Source organism: Rhinatrema bivittatum, chromosome 4 (assembly GCF_901001135.1).
Source record: "Rhinatrema bivittatum chromosome 4, aRhiBiv1.1, whole genome shotgun sequence".
Classification (NCBI taxonomy): domain Eukaryota; kingdom Metazoa; phylum Chordata; class Amphibia; order Gymnophiona; family Rhinatrematidae; genus Rhinatrema; species Rhinatrema bivittatum.
Window position 1 is genome coordinate 210047604 of NC_042618.1, and position 25515 is coordinate 210073118.

Below are 25515 nucleotides of genomic sequence, written 5' to 3' on the forward strand. Positions count from 1 at the left end.
TACTCGTTCAAGACCTCTCATGATCTTAAAGACCTCTATCATATCCCCCCTCAGCCGTCTCTTCTCCAAGCTGACAGCCCTAACCTCTTCAGCCTTTCCTCATAGGGAAGCTGTTCCATCCCCTTTATCATTTTGGTTGCCCTTCTCTTAAATTAAAATAAAAATTTGAAATAATATAAAATGTAGAAATTCATAAAAAATAAACAGAAAGATAGAAAAGTTAAGAAAAAAAATACAATTTATAATTTTTAAATCCTAATTCTAACTTAAGATTCTTTAAGTTAACTATGCTGAATTTTATACAAACAAAAGTATAGCCAGAAATAACTTAAGATTAGCGTAGAAACATGGTTCTCAGAGTTGTTTCATAGAGTTTATGATAGTATAGTTGGCAGGGAATCGATAAGTATGTCAGATCTATGATGGTTGAAGATCTGGCTCCTGTATGTAAGTTGAGCACCAGTCTCTATGTGGGTTTAAAAAATAAAAGTGGTTGAGCAAACAGAGTGGTGGATCTGGCTCAGAGGCTAGGGCTGTATTTACCAAGCTAGACAGCAAAAGCTCCACAAAACACCTTTTTCGGTGATCCCCACTGACCTCTCCTCAACTTCTTCTATAACTGATGCAAGCCTCAGTCGAACCCATACATTGGGATAAAGGAAAGTTCAAAAAAGGTTCAAAACAGGTTTGGATAAGTTCTTGGAGAAGTCCATTAATGGCTATTAATCAAATTTACTTAGGGAATAGCCACTGCTATTAATTGCATCAGTGGTATGGGATCTTCTTGATGTTTGGGTACTTGCCAGGTTCTTGTGGCCTGGTTTGGCCTCTGTTGGAAACAGGATGCTGGGCTTGATGGACCCTTGGTCTGACCCAGCATGGCAATTTCTTATGTTCTTAAAGTTTCAGTCCAAAAGGTATCATCAACTAAAACTTTTAATTTTACCAGTCTAGGATTACCAGCAGTCAGAGTAAAACTCATAACAATCACCGATTTCCCAGGGTTCACAAGTTTCTTATAGCATTAGTAGCTACAACAATGACGACGATGACAAAACAGACTTTCTCCAAGAACAACTTTTTTATGCCCAAGGCATAGCTATATTAACAGAATTGTCGTGTGGCACACCAACTTTCACGGAGGAGGACTCCTACGGCCAAAAGAAGAGACAGGAAAGCACTAAAAGCCTCACCAGTCTCATTTATAAATTTTAAAAAAAAGGGAGAGGGGGCAAGGACAAACATGAACCCGTCACGATGGACCAGCTCCCTCTATGTACAAGTGCAGGAGAAGGGAAAAGTCAGTGAGGTGCAGGCAGCTGGCTCAGTTAGTTTCCTTGGCCATAGCTGCTGCTGCTTTCAAACACCCACAGGACGTCAAATCCAGTGCTCAATGCAGGCTCTCCCCATCTCACCCAGCTAGAAGGGCTCCCCATCTCACCCAGCTAGAAGGGCTCAGCCGAGGAAGATCAGGAGGTGCAATGTGGGGGTCATTTTCAAAAGGATTTACTCATGTAAATGTAACTACTATTGTAGGTGCTGCTCTGGATCTGAAAATCAGGCAGGGGTGACTTTTCCGTGGAAACCTCCGGCATAAAATCAACTCCTTTCTCTTCTTCCTCTTTAGCACAGAGACTAGTCCACCCTTTTAAAAAAAAAAAAGTAGCGTTCGATATTAATAAATCCTTTTCCATCTTTTTCCCTGGTCATAAAATTAAAATCCAGAATTCCCCCCCCCCCCCCCCCCCCCCAGGTGGCTCAATAGCCTCACCCAGGAGTTCATTCTGAATTTCCTGGAGCCATGGGCCTGCTGGACACCAGCCACTAGCTGCAAAGAAGAAGCTAGAAATTCCCCCACCCTAACATCACTCCAGCTTTCTGCCAAACTCTCTCAAAAGACCAGCTTATATTGTACCCATGCACTCTCCCTCTGAAGGTTCTCCCTCACAACATCATTTAAAGAGATATATCCTCTCCTTAATAAACCTCTTGCCACAATGATGCATTACTCAACCTCAAAAGTAGAGGCAAAGTGTATTTCTTCCTCGACCCCCTCCGGCCACACTTTCCCCAAAGGACTATTTAGTGATCAGGCACTGTTTTAGGGGGCTCCCATCACACTTGGAAGGAATATTAGAAACAGAACTGAAATGGAAAAGACCAAGACAAGAAGGAATTAACAGAAGATAAATAAAATCAGGGATACTATTTCTTCCTCACAAGGAGAGCAGAGAGGAAAAACAGGAAACATCTGATTCAGAACAGGGGTCACATGAAGACTAGTTAGCCCCAGGAAGAAACAGGCAGAGCAAACGTTTAACAGCAGCTTTTCTATAGAAACTGAAAGAGTTCCTGGGGCAAAGGTCTGAGGTATGAGAGGTGCAGAGTTCTGTCCCCATATCTCACAACTCAACTGAGAGCAATAAGAGGTCATTTAAAAGTCAGACCTTGTGTAATGTGTAGACAAGGCTGGCAGAGTCAGGGCAGGATGCAGCTAGAGAAAGAAGAAACTCCAGACTAGCCCAGAGCCAGAGCCTTCATCATCAGGGACTTGCATGTAGGAAAGTCCCAGTTATCGTTTTGTTTAATGTTTATTTCATTTCTGTAGTTTGTAGAAATGAAATAAACATTTTTTTAATACTCAAAACAGAAAAAAAAACCCAAAAGGAGGTCTCCCCAGGCCCCCCTGTGCCCCATCTCTCCCACCCCCCACCCCCCAACACATTGCTGGGGCCAGGAACCTCCCTGCCACCACTTAACCTGACCATGGAGGGTCACCACAATGCAGCCAACCCAAGGCCTAAGCCCAAGGCCCGACGCCGGGGCTCGGCCCAGAAGCCCAAGGCCCAGGCCTAAGCCTGATGCTGGGTCCCAACCCAGAAGAGACCGGGTCCCATCGCCGGGGCTCGGCTTAGGCCCAGGTCCAATGCCAGGGCCCAGCACAGAGAATAGGTCCTGACACTAAGGCCAAGTCCTCAGCCTAGGCCCAGGTCCAGACCAGACTCCAGTACCCAGCCCAGAGGCTGGGTCCTGAAGCCAAAGCCTTGGCCTAGGCCCAGGATCAGGCCCAATGCTGCATGGAGGCCGGGCCCAACACCAGGTCCCAGCCCAGAAGCCAGATCCCGTCACCAGTGCCTCAGCCTCAGCTTAGGACCAGGTGCTGGGGACCAGGCCTCAAGACATCCTCTTTGGTCAACATCCTCTTCAAAATGGCACACTCTGGTGGCAGACCCTCCCGGTCTAGACACTAGATGCCACTATCTGGATTGGATGTCTCAGTGCTAGTTAGCTCAGCCAAGTTAACACTTGCGGGGTTCAGTTTGAAGAAGCAGTCAGAAAGTAAAGATGTATTTTTTTCCACATTCTGGTAGGACCTCCCGGCATGGCCCAAAGGAGTTTTCTTTTAGGAAAGATACCTCATAGTGCAATCCCTGCCGGAGGGTTCTTCCCATTATAAAAGTTACAGAGAGATAGAGTGTTGAGCCTGATACCCTTTAGGGGCAAAAGGGCTCTCATTAGGGAACCAAAGATCTGTGAGCTTTCTCTAAACCCTAGGTAGGCGAGCATCAGTGATGGATCCTGCTGTGAGAGATTTTGAAGGCTAGAAGAGTTCTATTTTCGGAAGGAACTGAGGTTCACTCTGCTTCTTTGAGGAAAGTCATCCTTGCTGGCTGTACTCAAAGGACAGGGGCTGAAGACTAGTAAGTCCATTCACAACCCGAATGTGGCAAGCACTTGTGACAGCGTGAATACCAGTTTAAGAAAGATGTGTCCAGTTTAGGCTTCAAAGTATTTTGTTGGACTTTGCGTTAAGGAGAGAGTTTGTGGATTCCCCTTCCCCACTGAGACTGCAGTGCTGTAGTAAAGCCTGATCCCGTTGATTTTTCCCTAAGAGAAATCCCCAGGAAAAGAAACAATAAGAAAGAAACAACTAAACTAAATAAGGAAGAACCTACAGCAGGAGATCCCATCCGGATTTCCACCTATCAAGGGACCAGGACTGGCTGGGTGTCTGAGGAAGGAAGATGACTAAAGGTAAAATGTTTGCAATGCAGAGGGGACCCTACCACTAGGACTCCAAGGGAACAGCCTCTGGGAGAGTAAGCGCATTTAAAATCACCATGGGCTCTACCCAGATATCTATAGTAAGGACACCTGCCTACCATGCAGAAAATCCTGTCTCAACAGTCAGACACACTCTCATTTTTGGACAATGGATTTAAGTTAGCTAAAAGAGACTGCTTCAGGGGAACTGTATTTAAAATATGAGAGAAGAAAAAGCCATAAAACCTCTTGTAACCATTATTCTAAACTTGCTAAATCTTTATTACCACAAACTACTTACCATCCATATCAGTCTAAGGGGAATGCGATGTGAAAATTAGCGCTGGTGTGATAAATTTAGCATAGTTTGCGAAAATTACCTGTGTGATGCAGGAGCAGGGAAATTAGCCTTACCATGCCCCCCTTTTTTATTGTGGGCGCTGTTTTCATTATATTTATAGCTTTGGTGAATCTAGGTCAGAGTTAGATAGCTGATGAGATACCTCAATGATATAAAAATCATGATCCTTGATGATTTTGAATCCGCTTATATCCGCGGCCTTTATAGCTATATCCTGATCCATAGATGAGAAACATACAGCCCTATGCTCTTATGTTGTCAAATTTCTATATTGAACTCTAGGAATCTGATGCTATTAAACATGTAAATCATGCTCCACCAGTCTTTCAAAGTCTAGAAACAAAGGATCTATAGGACCAGTGGGGGGCCAGATCGATTTCCTTGATATCACTGAGACATCTATGGATGAAGCAGTGGAATCATGGAAAAACCAGCACAGTTTAAATAATTGCACAAAACAAAATAGCTATACACAAAAATCAAAATAGTCATGAGAGGTCTTGAACGAGTAGATGTGACTCGGTTATTTACACTTTCGAATAATAGAAGGACTAGGGGGCATTCCATGAAGTTAGCAAGTAACACATTTAAGACTAATCGGAGAAAATTCTTTTTCACTCAACGCACAATAAAGCTCTAGAATTTGTTGCCAGAGGATGTGGTTAGTGCAGTTAGTGTAGCTGGGTTCAAAAAAGGTTTGGAAAAGTTCTTGGAGGAGAAGTCCATTAATGGATATTAATCAATTATACTTAGGGAATAGCCACTGCTATTAATTGCATCAGTAGCATGGGTTCTTCTTAGTGTTTGGGTAATTGCCAGGTTCTTGTGGCCTGTTTTTTGGCCTCTGTTGGAAACAGGATGCTGGGCTTGATGGACCCTGGGTCTGTCCCAGCATGGCAATTTCTTATGTTCTTATGTTCTTATATTGAAGGGTGGATACAAATGATAACCCCCTTCTTAATAATATCTTCCTCTATAAGGGTAAGGACTCGACATGATAAATTCAACACACTTTTAGAAGATAACAGATATTGAATGTTAGGAACCCCGGCTGCGCCGGCCCGCAACAGGGCCCCCTCACCTGCGCCAGCCGGAGGCCCCTGCTCGGCAGCTGCTCCCAGCCCCAGACTCCGCTCGCAGTCTGCTCCTACGGCGTCCTGAATGCCGCTGACTCCCGCTCCTCATGGTTGTTCCCCTAGGCGCGTGCGCTCGCCAAGTCACAAGATTTAAAAGGCCAGCATCGGGAAAGTTCCCCGCAGCCCGGACTGATGACATCAGACTGGCTGGGTATTTAAATCCTGCCTCTCCACTCTCAATTCGCCTCAGCAACAGGTCCTGCTCTCCTGTAGAGTGTGAGTTGTCTGTGATCCTGGTTCCTGTGTTCCTGCCCTCGTCTTGCCTCGCTCCTGCTCTTCAGTTCCTGCGCTCCTGTTCCTGCCTCTGGTCCCTGCCTAGCACCTTGTCCCCTGGATTGCCTTCTCGGTTCTGACTGCTTGCCTGGTACTCGACTCTGCTTGAATTCCACCTGCCCTGACTCCTTGCCTGGTACTTGATTCTGCCTGATCGCCGCCGGCATCTTCACCTGGACCTCTCTGATGCCACCTCTAATCACCTACGGACATTGCCGGGAAGACCCGCACCTAAGTCCTGCCGGGCTCAACCTGCGGGGAACGAGGGCTGGTATAGGTGAAGCTCCGGTTGGGCCTTCCTCCTCAGTACTGCTTCGCCGACAATGAGGACCTCCAGGGGCCACCCCCTGGGAATAGCAACAACCTCGCCTCGGCTTAAGGGTCCACTTTCCTAACATCGAATCACCCCCCTTTTGTTTGTATATTATTGTGACCAATTGCATAATTGCATTAGACTCTGAGAGCACTGAGGGGCTCTTCTGTATGCTGCTGCCCTCCCCCATATGTAAATTGGATCCTCATGGGTCTCAAATGTGAATCATCCTCTGAGGAATTCTCATAGGATGAGTCAAAAGTAACAGATTTTTTTAACAATATTTCTGCGCAATGGTACTTGCCAAGGATAGACAAACCCATTTAAATAATCATTTTCATCATATTTTTTTTTTTTATTTATAGTTTATTAGAGTTTTTCACAAATCATATAAAATGCAAAAAATCAAAGAACAAATAGTGAGTATCATAATTATTTCAGGTAACATATTTTCATCATATTTAAACTTCTTTAGTTTTAATTGTTTCAAATCCGAATGGAAAGACTCAATGGACTGGTTTAACTCTGTTAATTTAGATTCAAACAATTCAATAAGTACATGATCCTTTAAAAACGAAATTTGACTATCATAACCTTTACGGATATCAGATGTAATAGTCCGTGTTGTTTCCATAATCAAAATCATAAGATCATTACCACATTTATTTAAGATAGCATTCCACCTCGCAAGAAATGCAGTTTTATCAGAAAACAACCGAGGCTCTTTATTAACCCGAAGCTCACATGGGATACAACCCAAGTGCAAATACTCGATCACAGCAGCCGAGTGTAATTTCATCCTCACTAAACGTTTATGAAGAAGGAGTACATCAGTCCATTGAATCTCTCCCATTATTAGAAGAAACATCAAATAAAGGCACATTTCTCAATAAAGAATCTTTAGCACTGTCTGGATAGCTAAAGGAATTTCCCTCAGTGAAGGACATAATGCCAACAACAACTTTACACTATGGACCCAATATGGCACAGTCAATTTGGCTAATTCAGCTACACCACCCCAAAAAGGAAACCATTAAATATAAAGGGGTAAAATTACATCAAAAACATCCAATTTATTTTACAATTCTACTTACAAAATGTCAGAACATTTTTAATCACAATGGTGGAAAATTGCAAACTAGTATATATACATTTACATAGGAATACATTGATATCAACTATAATACCAAAATTATCCCTTTCACCCATATAATGAAAAGATAAAATCAAATCACTCAGAAAAAACTCACACACAAGGCTCAAGCCATCCATACATCAACCATACATACTCATAACCATCAAAAACACATTCTAAAAAAATCCAGCAATTTCATCTATTTTTTCCTGAGTATGTCAAGACTAACAATCAGTCTCATATACTTTTTCCAGAAACCAAATGGAGCCAGTTATTAATCTTGAAAAAACTGAATTCCTACATTTAGAACAAAAAAACATTGAGATTATCCAAACTCCAATTATGCTAAAAAATAATCAGAAAGTAGAAGTAGCCGAGAAAGTACGGAACCTCGGTGTAATAAATGACACGGAACTAAGCCTGAAACAACACGTATCTCTGAAAGTAAAAGAAGGCTACGCCAAACTTATAGTCCTCAGGAGGCTAAAACCGTTATTAACACCAATAAACTTTCAAACAATTTTACAAGCACTAATAATTGCTAGCACTGACTACTGCAACACACTGTTTTTGGGATTACCATACACAACTATAAGACCACTCCAAATTTTACAAAACTCTGCCGCAAGAATACCTACTGGTAAAAAGAAAAGTGATCACATTACTGAAATCCTAGCAGAATTACACTGGCTACCCGTAGAACAAAGGGTACCTTACAAAACACTATGCACAATACACAAACTAATTAATGAAGAAAAAGCGGAGTGGCTGAACACAGCACTGCGTGTGCATGTCCCACAGAGAAATCTCAGATTGGCCAACAAAGCCCTCCTAAGTATCCCTTCAGTTAGGACAGCAAGACTGACCCAAGTTAGAGAGAGTGAGCACTATCCTTAGCAGGACTGATACTATGGAACACCATGCCCCTTGAGATCAGATTGCAGAACAATTTCAAACTTCTCAAAAAAAGTTTAAAAACCTGGCTTTTCAAACAAGCGTTTTACAAAGAGAATGGAGAATAGGAAAATAAATAAAGCAGGCAGCAGAACACCAACGCACAGCACGTAATTAAAATATGTGCATATTTTGTTATTTTACTATTTCACCGCTAGTTTTAGATAAAAATATAAAGTACTAAAAGATTATACATGTAAGGTAAATCTTTCCACGTATAAATGGACAAGATTCATGACATTCATCAAATATTCTTTATATTTGAAACTATGTAACCGGACCTTTACTGGCACTCTGATAGAAAGCATTACCCAATACAATTTTTACATTACTATACATGCCTATCTGTAAACCGTTGTGATGGTATATAACTTAATGATGGTATAGAAAAGATTTTAAATAAATAAATAAATAAATAAATATTGTAAAATGTCCTACAGATTAAGTGGCTTATAAGGCCACACTGTGAGTGTGGCCTTGGCTTTTCTGTCCATCCAGCTGCTGATCTCTGATATCAGTGGGCTATTATTAGGGGCAGATACCAGGAAAACATCAGCCCGGGGGATTTTTTTCAAATCTGGCCCATGGGATATCTACAAACTCCCTCATGTGCATTCCCTGCAGCATGTATTTCAACAGCTTCCAAAAGCATGCCGCAGAATTGAAACAAAAATCTGTCCGGTAGAACTGAGCCAAAAATCTCCAATATAAATGTCAAATTTTCCTAAATACTAAGTGGAGCATATCCTAGACCAGGGGTGAAAAAACTGAGTTGCAGTCGCCCTTCCAGCCACGGAATCAGTTGGGCCCGCCACAAGTTTGGTTACATCTCTTATATTTTATATATCTATATCTATCTATCTATATATATATATACATATGTGTGTGTGTGTGTGTAGATATATATATATATATATATATATATATATATAAAACAATCATTTTTCCCAATGATTTTCTCACATTTTCGTTTTCTATAATAAGCCCAGATAAATTCCCAGGAAAAAATTAAATAAAATCTGAAAACTTAAGTCCCTGTTGCAAATTGCACAGTGGGACAGGCCAGAGAGCGACTCACTTACCACTAACGGCACTGCCATGACTCCTGCTCCTGCGCAGCCTGGCAGTGGAAACACCACCAACTCAGGACCCCACCTGACACGGCTGAGCACTGCTGCTGCTGCCTGCTTTCTGTGTGTCTGTGAGACGCCACTGCTCCCATCTTCTTCGCAGCTCAGAGTATTCCCATTCCAGTTAGTCCATGTCCAGTATTCCCATTCCAGTTTGCCCGCCAGCACCATGGACCGCAGCCAGCCACTGGGTTGTGCAGATCATGCCACAGCATAGGGGCTCATGTTCTCGAGTGTTCATCTGCACGCGCAATGGTCCCTAAGTGTGTGCTACACAGTCTGCTGCATTTATGGTGCCCCAGGCTCTGCTCCGCCTACCTACTCCAGGGAAGGAGAGACCTCTGGAACTTGAAAAAAGGAAAATTAAATACTGATAAAGAATTTCTTTATCATAAAATATCTTCATCATATCTTCATCTTAAAATAAGAATGCTTTCTGATCTTGCTTTTGCAACAAAAAAAGAAAGTGAAAACAGGTTTTGATTCTGAGACCTCATGTGTTGCAAATGGGGGCAACATTCATGTTATTTTACCCATGTAAGTGAAATGTGATATATCATGGTGAACAGAAAACAAAAGAGCCAAGCAATCCCGTCAAGGAAATCAGCCACACAAAAAGGGGAAAGCAAATCCTAAACTTTCATTCAGTTTGCTCACTTGCTGATTAGTAAATTAATTTTTAATTTCTGATTTTTTGGTTTTTTAAATTTTTTAATTCTTTATGTATTTTATATATTCTTTGCTGTAGATGTTATTTATTATATTTAAAAAACGACTGTTTGAATTAGCAAAAATATATATAATGAGAAAGTGAACTGCATCAGCAAGCCAGTCGGCGTCTCTCCCGAGAGTCTGAAGAGCGCCCGATCTTCTCAATCACTTGCAGTCACTAAATATATGATCACTCTGACAGCATATGAATCAATCAATCGAAGATAACCAAAGATTTTTTTGTAAAGAGTTCTGTACACGCCACTTGGCGATTAAAACTCCAAAGTTGATGCAGACGCTTTCATGTAAAATAGACGGTCTGTGAGTGCTTTAAACGCGGCTTAACTATGGCCGAAGTTTCGCTGGTGACAGTTTCTTCAGGAGCCAAGATTAACACAATGGGGCGGATTTTCAGACTCCGCGAATAGGCCTACTTTTGTTTGCGCTCCAGGCGCAAACAAAAGTACGCTGGATTTTAGTAGATACGCGCGGAACCGCGCGTATCTGCTAAAAACCTGGATCGGCGCGCGCAAGGCTATCGATTTTGTATAGCCGGCGCGCACCGAGCCGCGCAGCCTACCCCCGTTCCCTCCAAGGCCGCTCCGAAATCGGAGCGGCCTTGGAGAGAATCCTCTAACGCCCTCCCCTCACCTTCCCCTCCCTTCCTCTACCTAACCCACCCGCCCAGCCCTGTCTACACCCCCCCCCTTACCTTTCTCCGAGGATTTACGCCTCCCGGAGGGAGAAGTAAATCTCCGCGCGCGAGCAGGCCTCCTGCGCGCCGGGCCGCAACCTGGGGGCGGGTACGGAGGGCGCGGCCACGCCCCCGGACCGCCCCGGGCCTTAGCCACGCCCCCGTACCCGCCCCCAAAACGCTGCCGACACGCCCCCGAAACGCCGCGATGACCGGGCCCGCCCCCGACACGCCCCCCTCGGAGAACCCCGGGACTTACGCGAGTCCCGGGGCTGTGCGCGCGCCGATAGGCCTATGTAAAATAGGCTCACCGGCGCGCAGGGCCCTGCTCGCCTAAATCCACCCGGTTTTGGGCGGATTTAGGCGAGCAGGGCTCTGAAAATCCGCCCCAATGATTGCACTAGAATTCACCAACAAGAGTCAAGTCTGTCTGTCTTAAACAGAGTTGAAATCACTGAGTGGTTTCTGTCCATCTTGAATCCATGTGGGAGACCTGTGGGTCCCGAGTAAGGACGTTACTGTTTGCTCCGATGAAAGATAAGTACAGGAGATTTTTATAATTGACACTGATTTCAACACATTTTTCGTTTTTCAAGGTAGTTATGCAATGACTGATGTGAAGATTTCTCCTATGTAAGAGACGGAATTGTTGGTGAATTCTAGTGCATTCATTGTGTTAATCTTGGCTCCTGAAGAAGCTGTCACCAGCGAAACTTCGGCTGTAGTTGAGCCGCGTTTAAAGCACTCACAGACCGTCTATTTTACATGAAAGCGTCTGCATCAACTTTGGAGTTTTAATCGCCAAGTGGCGTGTACAGAATTCTTTACAAAAAAATCTTTGGTTATCTTCGACTGATTGATTCATATGCTGTCAGAGTGATCATATATTTAAAGTGACTGCAAGTGATTGAGAAGACCGGGCGCTCTTCATATATCATGGTGAAACATGTTTTTGTTGAACCTTCACAACTTTCTTCCTCTATATCTTGGAAAATTGTAGTCAGGCCTCCATGAAGCCATTGCCAGAGAGGCGGCTTTCTTTTTTATACTCTCATTTCTCTCTCTCCAAAACTGTTGACTAAAGCTCAAGCAGAACATAAATCAAATAAATCAAAATCAAATCAAGATGAATGTATTTCAAATTTCTTTAATGTGATTATTCTTGGTATTTTTTGTTCATTTTTCTTCATATATTTCTTGTGGCAAAGTGCCTAGAATTGTAATCTTGAAAATTATAAATAAAGAGTTAAAAAAAAAAGAAAAGAAAATGAAGCCCTGGCTGAGACTGGGGAGATCCTTTGACCCAAAGCAGCACCGCTCCAGATGGAATCCTGATATCCCACGTGGAGCCAGCCCAGCAGGGCTAGTGCAAGGGTATTAGGCGCCATAAGTGAAACTTACAGCCTTGCAAATCCCCCCCCCCCCCCCCCAGTCCTACCCTCCTCACACACAATTAAAATCATGCATTTATAACAACAAATTTTACATGAAAAATGACATTCAAAGTACAGTCTAAGGTAAAAAATATCACTTACAACAGCATATATATTATATTTTAACACTAAATGAAACCCGCTGAAATTCCCCAGACAGCCCTACTTATTGTCCTCCTCCTCAGTCTGACCCCAGCATTCCCTTTCATCCTCCTCAGCCCTACCACAGCAGTTCCTCCTCAGTCCATGCCCAGGACACCTGACCAAGCTAGATCCCAGCATTCTCCTCCCCCGACTAGCCTGTCTCCAGCACACTCCCAAGCACTTTCCCCAACCCAATCACAGCACACCCCACCCCCAGTCTGAAACCAGCACATCCTGTGCCCCCCACCCCCCCCAACCTCCATTGATGCAATCTTTCTTATCTGCCTAGCCTGACCCTCCTCCCTAAACTGACTCCAGCATGCTCTCAACCCAAGCAATCTTCCCCAGCTCTCAGCTCAATCCCAGCAAACTCTGAACCCACTGTTTAGCTTGACTCCAACACACTTGGCTCCCTTTCCCTCCCCAGCTCAACCACAGCAAACTCAGAAACCCCCTCTCCACCTTGACCACAGCACACTCAGGCACCACTTCCACACCTTGATCACAGCACACTCAGCTCCCCTCCAGCCAGACCCCAGGACACTCGGGCCCACCACCACCACCACTTGCCCCTAGTAGCTCGACCCCGGCACACTCTGAACCCCCATCCTCCCCAACACTCCCTTCTCTCCTGCCCAATCTGGCTCCAGCACATTCCTGTTACTGCTCTCCAGTCTATATCCAACATATTCCACACTCACCCACACACACCCCACCTGACCTCAGTACACACACTCCCAACCCCCTCTAATTAAGGGGACAAGGTAGAATATGGCATTGGTGATAGAATGACCAGAAACTAGAGAAACACAGACCATCACCCAGAAGGGAAGAAAGGGGTTAAATTACAACAGTAATACGAAGTGTTGCCCAGAAGTGAAGAGACATATACAGGGAAGTCTGCCATATGAAGAAATATTCAAGAGGTTTAAACCATTGTATAGTCATATTTCAGTATTTTAGTTTTACATTGATAGTTTGAGAAAATGGGCGAAAGCCAGGTATAGAGTTGTAAGTGGTTATATAAAAGCCACAGGGAGCACTGATATATGACTTTGTACTTGTTTATTGGAAAACATTGAAGTATAGGCCTCATGGCCTTATGGCTCACTATCTGTATTTTGTGTGGTGTTTTTAGGGTATGGATGTGTGAGTGTATGTGTATTTTAGGACACATTTCCAAAATTATTTAAAGCGTTGTGATAATAAACTGTATACTTTTCTCTTATATATTTATGTGATTTACAATTTAGTAGAGAAAGTAGTTCAACACTACCCATTGTGTGTATTTTAACAACCCCCTATTAGGGGGGTTACAATAAGCTAAAGCTCTTTTCCAGTCCTGCAAATGGAGGGCCTTCTCCCCTCTAAGTACATGAGGTCTTGGAAATAACATGAGTAAAACTATGACTTGATTCAAATAACATGCAGAAACCACTTTAGGAAGAACATTAGGATGACTGTGGTGCACCACTCTATTGTGGGAAAACTGTAAGTATGAAGAATAAGAAACCTATGCTTGTAGTTCACTAACTCTTCTAGCCAAAGTATTGGTGATTAGGAATACCACCTTCTATGTAAGAAACTTCAAAGAAGAAAACTCTAATGGCTCGTAGGAAGGCTTCATCGGTTGTACCAAGATGATGCTGAGATCCCATGGTATAGGTGGTTTTGAAATGGGAGGCTTTGCATGCAACAAATACTTTATGAACTTTGATAGAGGATAAATGGAGATCAGTTTTAGATCCACATGAGTATGATAAGCAGCGAAGCTCCTGGGATGCACTTTCACTGATGATGCACTGAGGCTAAATGAAGAGAGGAAGAACAAATATTGAAGATATTTTGGAGTACAAGTGAACAGATCTAGAGAGCCTGTATGTATCTAGAGAGCCGTTTAAAGCCATATGATTTTCTGGTGGATGGCTTCCTAGCTGAAATGACAATGTTCTCAACCTCCTTGGGTAGTGATAACAAAGAAACTACTGAGTGCTCAACATCCATGCCATCAAGCTGAGGGAGGGGAGATTCAGATGACATACACTGTGTCAGTAGGGACAAATCTGTTCCCAGGGTGATCGGAGGATGGGCCTACAACTTGTTGAGGTAGGAGAACCATACTTGCTTGCGTCAAGCCATGGCAATGAGGACAAGGTGTGCCCAGTCCTTGAGTACCTTGTCACTAACAGAAATGGAGTTAACACATATAGCAGATCTGCATCCCACTTGAGCAGAAAAGCATCCAGAGTGGATCTGAACTTATTTTGAAGAATGGAGCAAAATGTGGCAACTTTCCTGTTACTTTCTGATGCAATTAAGTCAGTTGCTGGGCAACCCCAGAGGTTCAACAACCTGTCTGCCACACCTTGATCCAGAGACTACTCATGGGGTTGAAAAATCCTTCTAAGGCAATTCGCCAGCATGTTGGAGATCCCAAGAAGGTAAGTTGCTTGGAGAGATGAAGCCTTGGGCGAGGTTTTCTGCTATGTATTCCGACATAGCTCTGGTTTCCGACAGGGACAAGGGATATACTCGGCCCCTAGGAGGGGTCATTCCAGGACGCAGTTCAATGGCGCAGTTGTAAGGGCGATGCTGAGGTAGGATCTCCGCTTTGGTTTTCCAGAAGATGTCAGTGAAATCTTCGTAAGGGGCGGAAGGCCCCAGCACAGCGTGCAATAGCAGGCGAGTTGATGGTCTAGGCAGCCTCATGCTGTCTTCAGTACAATAGGGACTCCACTTGACAATCTGCATAGTCGACCACTGAATGGTGGGTGAGTGTTTTTGGAGCCACGGGAGACCAAGCACCAGGGGGTGGATAGCTTTCTCTAAGACCAAGAAGGCTACCTCCTCCATATGGATCGCCCCTGTGCGAACCATCAACAGAACGGTAGAGGTCAGAATACGAGCTGGCAGAAGTGTCCCTTGGATGGAAGATATCCTCAAAGGGGTCTCCCGTCTTATTGTAGGTATTCCCAGCTGAAGAACCAGTTGTTCTTGCATGAAGTTGCCTTCAGTGCCGGAGTCCACAAAGGCAGAGATCTCTAAAGAACCCCCGGGTACTCTAGAGTAACAGGCAAGGTACTCTGAGGAGCAGTGGCACAACCTAGGAGGTTCTCCTCTCGGCCCCCTAGGTGCTGGCGTTTTCCGCCCGCTCTTGACAGCGGTCCAGGAAGTGCCCCTTCTGGCCACAATAGAGGCATAAGCCTAACAAGCGCCGTCGTTGTCTCTCCTCCTTGGAGAGGGGCGCTCGGCCCAGTTGCATGGGCTCGGAAGCAGGAGACTCAGGCCGGGCGGCCTTCTGAGGCGAAGGCAGGCGAGGCGAAGTCTGAGGTGGACTGGATTGGCTATGGCGGACCTCATGCGCCCTTTGCTGCAAACGGCGATCTATTCGTGCGGCCATCTCCACCACTGCGTTGAGGTCCTCTGGAAGCTCCCGGGTGGCGATCTCATCCTTGATTCGCCCAGAGAGGCCATCATGGAAGATGAATGTCCAATAAAGCAAACCGGAAGGTGATCCCACGTAGCCAAGGCAAAAAAACAACAAGGGGACAACCTTATGCCGTGGAAAGATTTATTAAGTGTAATTACAGAGCCCGACTCCGGCCGAGTTTCGCCAGTTAAGGCTGCATCAGGGGATGATTTCTGATGTCAAAACGAAACTACATAAATAAATTCTTATGTCAAATTTCAATCTTGATCCTGCATATAGTTATTTCTACTTCATGATCTAACAGCGTGTCACGCTCAAGTTTATGCAGTAATTTTGCAATATCTCTAACGCAAAAAGGCAGATCCTCGTATCGCTAAAAAATTAGCGTGGGGACCCGGCCGCTGGGACTTATGCGATCTCTGGTCCGGTTCTTGAGTAGACTGGTGTTGAAGCAGATGAAGGAGACCTGGCAGGAGCTGCGGCGGGCCGAGGTCAGGCAGCGAGAAACCAGGCAGGGACTGCAGCAGGCTGTAGGCAGGCAGAGCGGAACCAGGCAGGGCCTGTAGCAGGCTGAAGACAAGCAGTGCAGAACCAGGCAGGACCTGTAGCAGGCTGAAGACAAGCAGAGCAAAACCAGGCAGGAACCTGGACAGGTACTAAAGCAGGCAAGAACCAAAGGTTAGTAGTGCGAGCAAGTCACAAAGTAGACCAAGCAGGCAGGCAGGAAAGGCGTGCAAGGGAGTCACACTCCGGGGCTCTGGGCAACAGGGCACCGCAAGGGACCCGGTTGCAAGGCATCGTAGTGGGGTCCGCGGGGAGTTTAAGTAGGACTGGGTGTCTGACGTCAGGAATGGGGGCGGAGCGCGCTCTGGCGGGAAACGGGCTATATCAGCACGGTGACTGCGCGCACGCGCGCCTAAGGAGCCCAGGGTAATGGCGTCTCCCCCGTGGAGATGTTCATGGAGCTGGTTCGAGCATCAAGTGGCCCAGCTGGAACCTTGAGGTAAGGGCCGGGACGCGAGGGTCGCGGAGCGGACTGCAACACTGACAATATAAAATAGCATAAATGTGCAATAAAACAATGAAAAGAAGATGCAGATGTAATTAAAATGCAGAATGGCACAAGGGAAAGCTAACTGAAACTATTGAGCCTTTAGCTTTTTTCTGAAGAGTTTCAGTTCAGTAATGTCCCATAGATCAAGTGGTAGCTCATTCCAGAGGCTGGGGCCATTGCTAGAAAGCCCTACCACAGGTAGCCTGAAGACGTGCTGTTTTAATGGTGGGTAGCTGAAGGAGATTCTTGTCAGCAGATCTTAGAGCTTTACCAGGAACTTATCTTGTAAGCTTACAGGATAAGGAGACAGGACTATCACCCTGAAGCACTCTAAATGTTGGACAGGAAGCCAGTGGAGCTGTAAGCTACCAAATGAGCAGCAGCATTTTGTAAAAGCTGTAGTACTCATATCATATGTTTCAGAAGGCCTATGTACAGTGAGCTGCAGTAATTTAGAGTGGTCATGTAAAAAAGCCTGTACCACTGATCTAAAATCTACAAGAGATAGTAAATGCTTTAAAGGTAGATATTAATCTTAATTTGTAAAAGATGGTTTTGATTACAGTACTCAGCTGAGGTTTCATACAGAAGGTGGAGTCGATTACGAATCCTAAATCCCTAATGGTTCCGGAAAAGATTATAGAGGCTCCCTTGATGACAAGGTTTTGTAAACGAGGTAGCATTAGTGTTTACTGATCTATAGAGCTTCAGTCTCTTTCATATTTAGCAATAGCACATTTTGCCCTAACTAGTTGCGATGGAGAAGGTACAGGGAAGGGCAACCAAAATGATAAAGGGGATGGAACAGCTCCCCTATGAGGAAAGGCTGAAGAGGTTAGGGCTGTTCAGCTTGAAGAAGAGACGGCTGAGGGGGGGATATGATAGAGGTCTTTAAGATCATGAGAGGTCTTGAACGAGTAGATGTGACTCGGTTATTTACACTTTCGAATAATAGAAGGACTAGGGGGCATTCCATGAAGTTAGCAAGTAGCACATTGAAGACTAATTGGAGAAAATTATTTTTCACTCAACGCACAATTAAGCTCTGGAGTTTGTTGCCAGAGGATGTAGTTAGTGCAGTTAGTGGCTAAAGTTGGTAAGTTAGAAATAGCTAGTTACCACATTGGTAGGCAGGTTGCCTTTCTGCAAGACTGGAGTCACTAGAGCTTTTTTTTAATAGTCATTTTTAGTAAGAGATGAAACAGGCACAAAGATAGATTAACAAATTAATATCAAACATATTGTACAGAGCATAAATGTAACATCTTATGCAACAAAACAGCTTACTGTAGTCTTATTCTGTTCACCAATATTCCTTTTTGTTCAGTAAATACCCCACCCCACTCATTCATGCACACACTATTCACCTCTATTATTCATACCTACATCAGCAGTGCACATTTTTAATTATTGGTTGTTATAGTACAAGGCTACTGTACAAGGCACAAGTCTCTCAAGCAGCGTACATTACATCTTTGTAGAAACTTTTTCCCACAGTTGGAAATAACTTTTCATCTTCAGCAGCTCCTTAGGGTTAGTAATCTCTTTACTCCGCAACATTTCCACAGCTGCATGATTTAACATTGCCTGTACCAGTTCTCAAAATGTGGGTGCATTTTTATCCTTCCAATAATGAAGAATTCATTTTTTGCCAATATTAAAGATACAGCAAAGAATTAATGCCCCCCCCCCAACAGGTAAAATAATATTTCTATCCCACAAATGAAATTCAGCAGTTTATCATTCCAATCTATAGTAATTTCAAGTAGTCTCGCCACAGTAATCACATCTTGATTCCAAAAACATTGCAATTTATGACATTGCATAAACACATGGCAGAGAGAGCCAGCGCACTATTTGCACTTTAAACAAAGATCTTAACTCTAAAATTGCATGTTAGCACCCATCTTTGTAGTAATATAAATACAATGTAATACTTTAAAGTGAATTTCTCTAAGATTAGATGGTAAAAGAAGTCTATAAATGGCAGCAATGCGGCAATAACATCGCTCTCTTCTAATACATGACCAAAATCTGTACTCCATTGCTCTTCCAGTTTATACAAAAATGATGTACTAATCTGTTGTCTAAGGGAGATCATCCAAACCCAAACTTTATTAAATTTAGGAACTGTTTCAATAAAAGTTTCCTCATCGTCCGAAAACATGATTTGAGTTAAATCCTCCTTACAAATACTACGTGTCTGATCTGCAGATAGGCAAAAAACTGCTTTCCAGGGAGGTCCCATTTTTCTTGTAACTTTTGAAAGCATATAAACCACCTACCTCTGGACCTAATACTAATTTAGAAAAGGGGTGGAGTTTGGGGCAGGATTTCTGTAATAACAAAGGAGAGAGAGAGAACCTAGCTATAAGGCCCTCAGACTAGGTAGGTATTTATACCTACCTAGTATGAAGTCCACCTCTATATACCTCTATATGAGGTCCACCTAGTTACTCGAGGTGAGGTTTAGCTATTAGTGTAGGAGTTAGGGGGCCACTTTGACATTCAGAGTGAGATGTACAAACAGAACAGTGCACTCTTGTGATGATTTGATGTCCTTCGGAGTGAGAAAACTCACCCAAAGATGAGATGTGTACAATGTTCTCTCAACCTAGCTTGATGGACTCTCTACCTGGGTAACATCAAGCATTTTTGACAAAGTTACTTGTGTCATGAAGGAGAAGAAGCCCGAAACACTTTTTAGAACATGGAAATTTTAATAAACAGTAGTAGTTATCACTTCCCATTAATCAACTTCATGTTGGCATTATCTCTTTGTTACCCTAGTATATCCATGAAGGCCTTTGCTTCCAGGCTCGAGACAAAAGCTTTGGTTTCCCCTTTGTAGAAAACTTTTAATTTAGCTTGAAATTGTAGTGAAACTTGACACCTCTGTGATATAATTAGGTGCAGTATACTGTAAACTCTTCATGGTGTGCAAGTATTTTTGCGGAGATGTCAGCGAAGATCAGAAGCTTATTATTATCATATTTCAGCTCTTCTAGATTACAATAGGCCATCAAAATCTTCATTGTATTGGTATAGTTCAAATATTTAACTATAACTTGATGGGGCCTATTTGATTCTACACCTCCAGCTCCCAAACGATGCACACATTCTGCAAGTATAGCTCTTTCAGTGATGCTGATATTAAGTGTGTCAAGCAGCCAGTTTTCACAAAATCTAATTAGCATCTCATCTTGCAAGGTCTCAGGTACTCCCAATATGTGCAAATAATTGAACCTCCTGAAGTTTGAGTTCATCCCTCCAGTCTTCAGGTACAATAGATGATTTTAATGATAGATTACAAATTTTAACTAATAAATCAGAAATTTCATTTTTTAATTCCTTCAGTACCCTAGGATGCATACCATCCGGTCCAGGTGATTTGCTACTCTTTAGTTTTTCAATCTGGCCTACTACATTTTCCTGGTTCACAGTGATTTGGTTCAGTTCATCTGACTCATCATCCTTGAAAACCATCTCCAGAACTGGTATCTCCCCAACATCCTCATTAGTAAACTCCAGATTGAAAATAGCAAAGTCCTTATTAAACTGAGAAAAATGGCAATAACAACTATCTAATCCTCCCTTCCCACCAGTCTATCACCAAGACGTAGCAGGGCACTGTCCCTCCTTTCCTTATTTAGGCTGGGGACCTAAACTTGGAGAGCACACTGAATATAGCTCTGTTTCTTTCTAAATCAAATCTCTACTGTCTCACTCCTCTCAGTCCTACCCTCCCCCCTTCATAGGCCAAGGGCTACACATTTTAGCAAGCTTCTGTGGGAGGTGCTATTAGGAATGGTATATCCCTCTTGATCACTAACCATGGGCTGGGAGCTAGTCATCTAGTGGAGACCTCATAGTCTATACTCCAGTTTCACTGTGATTCCATCTAGTTACTCAGAGTCATCACCATCAAAAAGTGTTTACAATCTGAGTATGACCCCAATATCCTCCTCAGTAAAGACAGAGCCAAAGAATTTATTTAGTTTTTCTGCTATTTCCTTGCTCTCCCTGACCACTCTTTTTACCATTCTTCTAGCAACACAACTGACTCCCTCACAGGGTTTTTGTTTCAAATGTTTTTACTACTTGTTTTTACCTCTATGGCAAGCTTCTTTTCAAATTCTCTTATACTGCTTAATTATTTTTTTACATCTAACTTGCTAGTGCTTATGACCTTCCCTATTTTCCTCATTTGGATCTGCTTTCCATTTTTTTGAATGATACCTTTTTGGTTTTAATTGTATCTTTTACCTGACCAATAAAACATGCCAGCAGTAATTTGGTTTTCCTTTGACCATTTTTATTACAAGGAATACTCTTTGTCTGGGCCTCAAAGATGGTAACTTGAAACAATGTCCACGCTTCCTGCAAGTTTTAAACCTTGTGGATTGCTCCTTTCAGTTTCAGTTTTTATCTAAATTATGGCTTGATTCACTAAGGCATTTTTCCCATTCTGTGTCTATGGGAAAATGCCTTGATGAATCAGGCCCTTATTTCCTTATTTTACCATAGTCTCCCTTTTATAGTTAAATGCTACTGCATTTGTTTCCATAGTATTCGCCCTCAAGCAATTATATAAATTTTATTACATTCTGATCACTATTGCCAAGTAGATCCATGCCCTTTAGCTCTTGCACCAGGTCTTGCGTTCCACTGAGAACTAGAACTAATATAGTCTAGAAATAATATAATTCCCCATCTCATTGGTTCCATGACCAACTGCTGCATGAAACAGTCATTAATTGCGTCTAGGAAATTTACCATCCTTGCATGTCCTGATGTGACATTTACCCAAGCAATTCTTGGGTAATTGAAGTTTCCCCATTATTATTGTGTTGCCCATTTTGCTAGCTAATCTAAATTCTGTTAGCATTTTTCAGTCTGTTTTCTCATCCTGGTCTGGCAGGTTCTAATATACCCCCCACTACTATCCTCTTCCCTTTTACACTTGGAATTTCTATCCACAAGGATTCCAGAGTGCAGTTTGTTTCCTAAAAAAAACTTTATCCTGCTTGTCTCTATGCCATCCCTAACATACACACCCTAGACCAATTGCCAAATCAACACTTTTCATACAATATTACCCTGGTTGGATCACCAGTTAATAAAAGCAGAAATAATCTTTACCAACCAAAACCATATTAGAAGAGAGAATAATCATACTGATACCTTCAGAAAAAAATAGAGATGGAAATACTCACCGAAGCAATAGAAAACAAGCTCCATGAACTAAATCAAACCAACCCAACATCAGCATTTGATTCATAGTACAAGATAGTCAAGGACATAGCAGAAAAACTTGGTGCTCGGCAAAAACTATTAAGAAAGATAGGATTAACACTGAAAAAAGAAGCCCTGGTACAATGATGAATTAAGAAACACTAAAAAGAGCGATAGAATATTAGAGAAACAATGGCGAAAATGCCATCTGCTGAATCCCTAGGAAAATATAAATCCTTATTCACAAAATACCATACTCTAACCAATCAATTAAAAAAGATTATTATGCGAAACAAATCCCTGTGGTCATATTCAATTCTAAACTGCTCTTTGATGTTGTCAAACAATTAATTAAAGACCCAACATCTTCCATAACTAAAAATGACAACTACCCAAAAGCCTCCTGCAACGAATATGCAACCACACTCCTAGACAAAATCAGTAAGCTGAAGGCTCAATTCCCTAACTGTACCACATAAAAACACTTGAAGAATCAAGTAGCATGATTAAGTGGTCTGTATTAGGGATGTGAATCGTTTTCCATATCGTCTTAACGATAGAAATCGTGTGGCAGGGCAAGAAAATCGTCTTAGGCACGATTTTTTAGTTAAAAAATCGTTAAAAATCGTTTTTTCCGATTAGTGCGCACTAACTGGGAGTTAGTGCGCACTAACTGAAAATGATACAATTTGACACTTTTCAGGTCAGTTAAGGTCAGTTTAGGAATGAATATGTATTCCTATTGGCTGCCCTCTTATTTATTCATGTTACCAAGTTTCCTACTGACAGTATATGGGGGATGGGAAATGGAAACAGTTGGTAGCTTGACAAAACAAGTAATGTGATCAGTCAATGTGACTAGAACTTGTGCCCTAACCCTGATACCAGGGGTATTGTGATCTTCCTGCACACAGTGCCCTATCCCTATTAATACCAGGAGTGTTGTGATCTTCCTGCACACAGTGCCCTATCCCTAATACCAGGGGTGTTGTGATCTTCCTGCACACAGTGCCCTATTCCTGATACTGGGGGTGTTGTGATCTTCCTGCACACAGTGCCCTATTCCTGATACCGGGGGTGTTGTGATCTTCTTGCACACATCCCGATATCAGGGATAGGGCACTGCGTGCAGGAAGATCACAACACTCCTGGTATTAATAGGGATAGGGCACTGCATGCAGGAAGATCACAACACCCCTGGTATCAGGGATAGGGCACTGTGTGCAGGAAGATCACAATACCCCGGAGGAGTGAGGGTCAGGCAGCTCCCCCCTGTCTGTGAAGCCAGCCTCTCACTAGTAATGCAGGGAGGGAGCTGTCTCAGACTTCACCATCCACCCCCCCCCTCACCCACACACCATTCACTAGCTGGGACATGGGGGAAGTCAGGAGTGAGGGACAGGCAGCTCCCCCCTGTCTGTGAAGCCAGCCTCTCACTAGTAATGCAGGGAGGGAGCTGTCTCAGACTTCACCATCCTCCCCCCCCCCTCACCCACACACCATTCACTAGCTGGGACATGGGGGAAGTCAGGAGTGAGGGTCAGGCAGCTCCCCCCTGTCTGTGAAGCCAGCCTCTCACTAGTAATGCAGGGAGGGAGCTGTCTCACACTTCACCATCCCCCCCCCCCCCCCCCCTCACCCACACACCATTCACTAGCTGGGACATGGGGGAAGTCAGGAGTGAGGGTCAGGCAGCTCCCCCCTGTCTGTGAAGCCAGCCTCTCACTAGTAATGCAGGGAGGGAGCTGTCTCAGACTTCACCATCCTCCCCCCCCCCCCTTACCCACACACCATTCACTAGCTGGGACATGGGGGAAGTCAGGAGTGAGGGTCAGGCAGCTCCCCCCTGTCTGTGAAGCCAGCCTCTCACTAGTAATGCAGGGAGGGAGCTGTCTCAGACTTCACCATCCACCCCCCCCCTCACCCACACACCATTCACTAGCTGGGACATGGGGGAAGTCAGGAGTGAGGGACAGGCAGCTCCCCCCTGTCTGTGAAGCCAGCCTCTCACTAGTAATGCAGGGAGGGAGCTGTCTCAGACTTCACCATCCTCCCCCCCCCCCCCCTCACCCACACACCATTCACTAGCTGGGACATGGGGGAAGTCAGGAGTGAGGGTCAGGCAGTTCCCCCCTGTCTGTGAAGCCAGCCTCTCACTAGTAATGCAGGGAGGGAGCTGTCTCAGACTTCACCATCCTCCCCCCCCCCCCTCACCCACACACCATTCACTAGCTGGGACATGGGGGAAGTCAGGAGTGAGGGTCAGGCAGCTCCCCCCTGTCTGTGAAGCCAGCCTCTCACTAGTAATGCAGGGAGGGAGCTGTCTCAGACTTCACCATCCACCCCCCCCCCCCCTCACCCACACACCATTCACTAGCTGGGACATGGGGGAAGTCAGGAGTGAGGGTCAGGCAGCTCCCCCCTGTCTGTGAAGCCAGCCTCTCACTAGTAATGCAGGGAGGGAGCTGTCTCAGACTGGTATCAGGGTTAGGGCACTGTGTGCAGGAAGATCACAACACTCCTGGTATTAATAGGGATAGGGCACTGTAAGAGATGACTGTAGTAGATTGAATAAAAATCTGATGTTTCTGCTCTCCTCACACCAAACAAAAACAACACACAAGCAGAGAAGCCCTTCTTACAAAGCTGAGCTAGTGAGTTAAGTAGGAGGAAAAGTAAACATACTGGTGCCAGTGTGGCTACTTAAAAAATACACTTACCAACAATCAATTACATATATTTGAACTGTGTACAGTTCCAGCCAGGACCACCTTTCTAAAATGCACAGTGATTGGCAAATTCAACATGCACTAGCATTTCAGGTGCCTGCTAACAAAAATAATAAACAAACAAGTTCTAGTCACGTGAGTGCTGATCATTACATTACTTTTTTTGTCAAGCTTCCAACTGTTTCCATTTCACATCCCCCCAACCATATTGGTAACATCAATAGATAAGAGCACAGCCAGCCAATAGGAATACATACATACATATTCATTCCTAAGTGACCTTTACTGATCTGGGAAGTGTGAACACTTTGTTTCATTTTCTGTTGGTGTTCGTTAGTTTCCAGTTCCATTTCCCATCCCCCCAACCATCACCTCAGTGGTAACCTTGGTAATATCAATAGATAAGAGGGCAGCCAGCCAATAGGAACACATATTCATTCCTAACTGACCTTCAGTGACCTGGAAAGTGTTTATTTGTATCATTTTCAGTTAGTGCGCACTAAATCGAGTTAGTGCGCACTAACGGGGAGTTAGTGCGCACTAACTCGAGTTAGTGCGCACTAACACGATTTAACGATTTTTAACGATAAATCGTTAGAATTTCTATTGTATCGTGTTCTATAATGATTTAAGACGATATAAACATTATCGGACGATAATTTTAATCGTTGAAAAACGATTCACATCCCTAGTCTGTATTTGACAGAGTATCAAAGCTGGAGATTAGTCAAATTATTAC